We start from the raw sequence: 7,367 nt of genomic DNA, 5'->3' as shown, positions 1-7,367 counted from the left end.
AGTTACACAACACCAGACGGTTTAATTTCGCCATCTGAATCGCTTACTAAATTACAGGACAACACGTCCAGAAGTTAGTCCGTCATCACTCACGTTCTAATAATTTGAGTAACCAGAAAGAAAATGGAAATATTTATCACCATTCCCAGTTAGGAAAGAAACAAATTTACTTACACACGCGCGTGGAATACAAATATACTGTTTTAAAATTGTCGCCACAAACATTCTACCGCATTTGACTAAAGTTCGTTTTATTAGCTCCATAGTAAACGTGCAAACTCATAGTGGTGTGACAGTTTTTATATGTTGCTAACTCGTGACATTGCATTCGTATATTTATCTTTAAATGAAATCAAATGTGAGATATAGGTATTTGATAGATTGCATATAATTTGTTCAGAAATTTAAAAACATGTTTTGAATTTTGCATAAAGCTACATAAGGACTTTCTACGTCAGCTGCACCTAATTTAACAGTGACAGGCTAGAGGGAAGGCACTTAGTCATTACCACACCCCGCAAACTCTTAGGCTACTCTTTTGCCAATGAATAATGGGTTTGACCGTAACATTATAAAACATCTACATCTGTAAGGGATTTAAACCCGCAGATTGCAAGTCGAGCGTCCTCTAACTATCTGGCAATGCCAGACCAAAGAAGATAAAAAAAAATTCATTACATCAGCACGAGCTATATGTATATAGTTTAGGTTTGATGTTAAGCACAAAACTACGTAATGAGCTATTTTTGCTGTGCCTACCACAGGTATCGAAAACCATTTTTAGCGTTGATAGCTTTCATACTTACCCCTGAGCCAATGAGGGAGGGCTGTATTTATATTGGGTTGAGGAATAATTCGTGAGCGTTTTTTCAAGTTAAACAAATATATTCATAAATGAAACGCTTTTGCAAAATATTTCATGTCATTTGGTAGATAATTTTTTGCTTTAATAGATGGTGTGTTTGATTTTCATATGTCTTTAATTTTTGCTTTCATTTTCAGCTCATTAAATGGACTGTCAAGTGGACAAAATCGAGCATTTTCGACGCCATCTGCTTTTCGCATTTAATTTCTTGCAATTTCGTTTAAAACAATGCATACTATATACCTAGGTATTACATGAAATAAAGTATCATAATAAATGTTTTGGGTGTAATGTGTTCATGCATTGAAGTATTGTATAGTATTGCATGTAATGCTTGAATGAAATTATTTAAAAACGCTCACGAATTATTCCTCAACCTAATATATAAACCTTGTGAAGCAGAACCATCAGATAATATTGAAGATCTTGGCTAAGACTGTACCAGTTATTTATATGAAAGCATCAGGTTTTCGTCTACACATGTAATGGGAACTGTACTGAAAAGTTAGCGAATTTCTAACTTTGCTGGTTAGCTCCTTGGGTCTCAGAAGATCCGTTTCAAGGTACAATAAGACAAGACGTTATCTTACGGTAACATCAATTTAAAGTGTTTGTTGTCAAACGCTGAGCTACGCAATGGGCCCATTACGGGTATCAAAAGCAGTTTGTTATTATTATAAGCCTTCAGACTTACTGCTGAGCCACTGGCGGACTAATGTGAAGTGAACGCCGACTATGGCCGTCTATACTTGATGACAAAGTCAGTGATATAAGATTCAAATAGAAAAACGTATCAATGTTAGCGCAACACAGGCATTCTGCGTTTCACAAGTATTTAATCAAATAAAGATTTAGTTTGACGTCACAAAATCGTTTTACTGTTATCATTCTTGTGACATCTAAAACTGTGATACGATCCATAAAAATATTCACTAAGGAGAATGCGCAATGGAACTGGTTTGTAAAACAGTTAGGAGGTTAGATACGAGAGATTAATGCAATACAAGGATAAGGAATGTTTTCATTAGAGGCGAGAAAATAAAAAAAAATGCAAAAAAATTCTGTATAATAAGGAAAATCTTTCGTTGTTTTCATCTTCTACAGCTATATATTGTGGCTGTCTGCACTCTGTTCAGAGCGGAGGATTGAATCTCGTATTTTAACTTTGTAAATCTGTAAACTCACCGGGGGGGGGGGGGGGGGGAGGCAAAATAACATGTTTTCGAACTTGCTTGTATTTGAGGTGAGAAACCTTGAACCTCTATTCTAATGGCTACTTGAATTCCTTTAGACCAATGAGAATGCGTGGAACATCGTGATATCACGACGTCGACAAGACAGAAGTTTTAAAATGCATAAATGTGAATAAGTTTGTTAATACGTTTCCGGACACCCCGCTCACGTGATAGTGTTGATGGTTGACTGACTAGGCTGGATAGACGAGACGGAATTCTTTGAGTTTAAAACACATGCAGTCATTACGGTTCTTACTTGGAATTCTGAGTTGGTTTAGCGTTACACTGCGGATTCCATTTTCCAAGGTCGTTGTGGAAGATAATTACAGTTAATCACATGCAAGATGTTCTCGGCTGACTCCTATTGGAGGATTGGTAGCAGCTGTAATGAGCTAAGCCTGATACAAAGATAAATATCTTTGTGTGATGATTCTTGAAATAAATTTAAAAAAAAAACAGTCGTCACCTTGTCCAAAAACAAACGTTTTTAAAAAAAGAATAACTGTCATAGCTAGAGAGACACCTGCAAGGGATTTTCTTTATCTAAATTATAATATTGTACTTTTATTTGGACGATTGAAATCTCAAACTCCAGAGTCGGTTTAATTGTTTACACAACAGCCTTGCACTTCACGTTATGTTGTTAAAATATATAAAAGATAATCAATTAGAAATGGCACCAATTGGTTCTATTATGACATTAAGTTACTGATTCGCAACTTATTTGCTTCTAGTGTCGTTCACAATGGTTTTTTATAACTAGTCATAAATGACAAAGTGATGAACAGCCAAATGTATTTGTTTGAGCTTCGTCCATAACTACACGGGGTTTGGTTTGGTCAGTGATGTCGAGAAAACCCACTTGTAGAGAAAAACATATATGTAAAAACGGCTCGTTTGGGTTGAGAAAATTTTTCACGTAGAGGAGTGAACAACGTTTCGACCTTCTTCGGTCATCGTAACCTGACGATGAAACGTTGTTCACTCCTCTACGTGAAAAATTTTCTCAACCCAAACGAGTGGTTTGGTTTGGTTTTAAATCTCGAGTAAAGCTACACGAAGGCGGGCTATCTGCACTAGTTTTCTGTTTATAATATAGTAGTGAAAGACCATAGAGAAGACACTTACTCATCGACACCCATTGCCAACTCTTGAATTAATCTTTTTCCAACGAATAGTGGGATTGACCATCACACGAAGGACGAGCATGTTTCGTTAGATGAGAATTCGAACTCTCGACCATTGACCATGCCAAGTCCTAGAAGAAGTAGTCTGCTGGATTTAAGCTATGAGAATACAATAACATGTTGCTAGGCTCGTGTTTTTTCGCAAACATGGCACCTGTTGTGATATAAGACAAGTGGTGTGAAACATGTAGTGTTCTTGTGAAACAAACATAGTTGGGTAATAAAAGAATTAGCAACAAATGTGTGCTGTTGTTAAGAAATATAAAGTTAGTTATTTTACATCATATATAGCAATTGTGCTGACGAATCGTGACTTGTATACAGGCAGTTTACGGATACTGTAGCACAATTACACTGATAAAAATGCTTACTAATCTTTCTCTACTATTACATTATTATTATTGAAAAAACGTATAAGAAGAGGTGTAGTGGTGTGGGTAGATGTGGACGCGACACACCTGTACCTTTTCGGCCTACCGCATTCCGACACTTTTTTTACATAGCACTACACCATAGCATATACGGCTAGTTAAGAAAGTTTTATTACAACGCTATAAACCAGGTTTCGATACCCGTAGTTGACAGAGCACAAATAGCTCATTGCGTATCTTTGTGCTTAAATCCAAAACAAATGAAAGTATCAGAGACGTTTTTATTTTGTCCGCCCTACTTTTTATAACAAACAAATATAGAACAGACATCAAAAACAAGATATACAGAAGTGTTTTAAAACTTACATAAACTATCTATTTATCTTCTGGTTTTCCTCAGTTTAAGTACTGACTGCACAATAACTGGAGACTGGCACGTGTTGTTATTGTGCAAAGATAAACATAGTTGTGTTTTACTATAACTAGACACTGGCACGTGTTATTGTGAAAAGGTAAACATGGTTGTGTTATACTATAACTAAAGAGTGGCATGTGTTTTATTTTATAAAAATATCCCTAATGCAACTAAATAGAAACATCAATATATTGAGATTACAACTGCCATTTAATCAGTAGTTTGAGTCATATAATATCTTCGTGAGAAGTCTTTTAATTAATCAAAATAAACACATTTAGGGGGTGAGAGTGCATGAAACTAGATTCAAACCATGATTACGTTAGTTATCACCAGGTGACATCAAAATGGCGGCACTCTTGATTTACATATTTTAACATCAACCCTGACACAAACGTTTTCATCCAATGAGCGCAATTACATATATCCACTGTTGTCATCCTTTAACACACATACAGATTAAACGTTTGTTTACTGTGTGTCGGGAGTCATAGCATCACTGAACGCACAAGTATGGAGCGTAGCATCATTTGACACAGTTTGGTGCAGTAGTTCATACATGTCTATAATTCACATGGAACACATAATGTGGGCCCCATATTAAGTTCCCAGGGAGAAGTTACTGTGGACCTATGACCCTTCCCGGAACGAAAATACCCTGGGATGAAAACAGATTCGGAAAAGATAGTTTTTATTTGGAAATAAAAGTGACGGCGTAACTGTCATTTAACTTATGTGTGTGTGTGTTGTTGGTTTATTACTACCATATGAGGAACCGAAATCATTCCAACATATAGTTGGGTAATAAAGATAATTGTAAATAGTACCGCTAGATGTCGCTCTACGGTAAGTATCTAAAATAGTTTTAGCTTTTAATTAGGTTTTGGTGACGTGCATAATTTATGTAAATTAGAACACATCTTATTTTAGAGTATTTGTTTATCATCATTATCTCTAGTTCCTTATAAACAGATACAAATTTTCAAATTATTTGTAAATTATTTATTTAGTGTCGCAACTCACATATACCACTTTTAATGTAGTTTTGTTACGCTGAATTCTTAGTCCGAGTGTTTTCACGTCTTTAAAGTTTGTGATTTATTTATTTACTTAAATCGTTGTATTTAACTATCTAACAGAGAGTCCAGAAAGAGGTAAACACATACCCCAAACTCATTATTTCTTGGTTTGTTTAGAATAAAGCGATATGAGGCAATCTGTTGTGTCCATAGGTAGGAATCAAACTCCCGATTGTATTGACTCCATAATCTTGCCGTTGTCCCATAAGGGTACCCCAGGGTAGTGTTCTATAAAAGTAACTTATTTCTAGATGGCGCTTAATTTCTTATCGCTAACAATGGCTGTTTTCTTGAATACACTTTCAAACGCAATATTTCTTTCCCTCTTCTTTGTTTTTCGGTCATAAAATTTATATTGCAGTAGGATTGGCTTTGTAGCCTAAAGATAGTTTTATGAGCTGTGTTCCGGAGTTAAGTTCTATAGTTGTTTCAATGTCCTTCCAACCTTTATTGTAAACTTTTTGTTATATTTACTATATCATGATATAACGTATCAGGAGAACAAACGGTGTAAATACACAAAATATATTTACTTTCTCAAGTCACAGAGAATCCTGTCTATGTAAATAAGTTGTATTACTTTAAATACTGTCTTATTAATTCATGCTTATAGTATTTTAGTTACACTGTTTTTTTCTGACTCCCAGTACACTACTAACTGACAACACAAATAAAGTCAATATTAGAAAAACAAGTTACAGATTTAGTCTGAAAAATTTAGATTTTAGATTTAAATAAATGATTTACAAATAAGTTGAAAATTTGTATCTGTTTATAAGGAACTAGATATAATGATGATAAACAAATACTCTAAAATAAGATGTGTTCTAATTTACATAAGTTATAAATTTAGATTGTTCTGCACTAAGTCCAATTTCTCAGAGTTATGAAAAAGTATATATTTAATGAAAGAGAGTCGAGACGTGCCCCTGGATATATTTAAAGTGCAGTCCCCTAAGATGATATGCCCTCTTGGTGATCATGTAGAGGGCTGGCCGGTTTTTACTAGTAACTTCATTACACCCTTCCCAATCTTTCTTGGCAGTCCTGCTTAATAAGAACTTTAGCTGTTATCACCTAATTTACTTGAAAAATGCAACTTGTGAAAATTATGATATCGTGTCTTCACCTTCTTACAAAAAGAAACAAAAATTTGTGATTAAGTTTTCAGTTAAAACTTCGAGGTCTAGGGTGAAAAGAAAACCAGAACTATAGAAGTGTTCTTGATAGAATGCGTTGAAACTAGAAGGAAAAAATATATAAAAAATAATGTGTAAAACTAAATATCGTAAATAAAAGTTTGATTATATTAGAAATAAAAAACACTAAGAATACAAAGAAACATCATTAATACGGACGTTTCGGATTTTCCTTAATTTACATTATCAGTGTTAATATATAAATATCCCGGAACGTACGTATTAACATTTTTTTGTATTACCGTGTTTTTAATTTTTATTATAAAACTGTTTTCCACCTGGTGAATCAGTTTCCAATTTATTACTCTATTCCGTAACCCAGTTCTGATATATAGTAACAAGAATAAAACTGATAAAGTTACATTACACTTTACCGTCTTATTCTAGTTTACACAGTTAACACTTTCTCTCCAGCGATATGTTAATATAATTAATACCTAAATCAATACTATATCGGAGCAGGCCTGATGAACTCTGGGTTAACTGAAAATACTAGATGTAATGTTATATACTCTTTTTCAGTTTCACTCGCTTTATGCCATTTAAAAAAACTTATCCCACAATTGTGCTTAGTTTCTAATCTTTCTGGAAGGGGATATCCCACGGTGGATTTCTCCGACAGATGGCCCAATTGTTTTTAATGTCACGCAAAGCTACTCAAGGGCTATCTGCGTTAGCCGTCCCTAATTTAGCAGTGTAAGATTGGAGGGAAGGCAGCTAGTCATCATCACCCACCGCCAACTCTTGGGCTACTCTTTTTACCAACGAATAATGAGATTGACTGTCACATTATAACGCCCCCACAACTGAAAGGCGAGCATATTTGGTGCAATGGGGATTCGAACCTGCGACCCTCAGATTACGAGTCGAACACCTTAACCCACGCGGCCATGCCGAGCCCCAGGTGGATTATATAAATGGAGTGTTTTTAGAATACGTAGCACAGCTGGTTCTTTTTTGGTCACAAGTTTCAGAGTTATAGTAAATTCGTCTTAAAGAATTGCTTCTAGTCCTAT

This window comes from Tachypleus tridentatus, chromosome 2 (genome assembly GCF_004210375.1).
Source record: "Tachypleus tridentatus isolate NWPU-2018 chromosome 2, ASM421037v1, whole genome shotgun sequence".
NCBI classification, from domain to species: Eukaryota; Metazoa; Arthropoda; class Merostomata; order Xiphosura; family Limulidae; genus Tachypleus; species Tachypleus tridentatus.
This window is presented reverse-complemented; position numbering follows the sequence as displayed.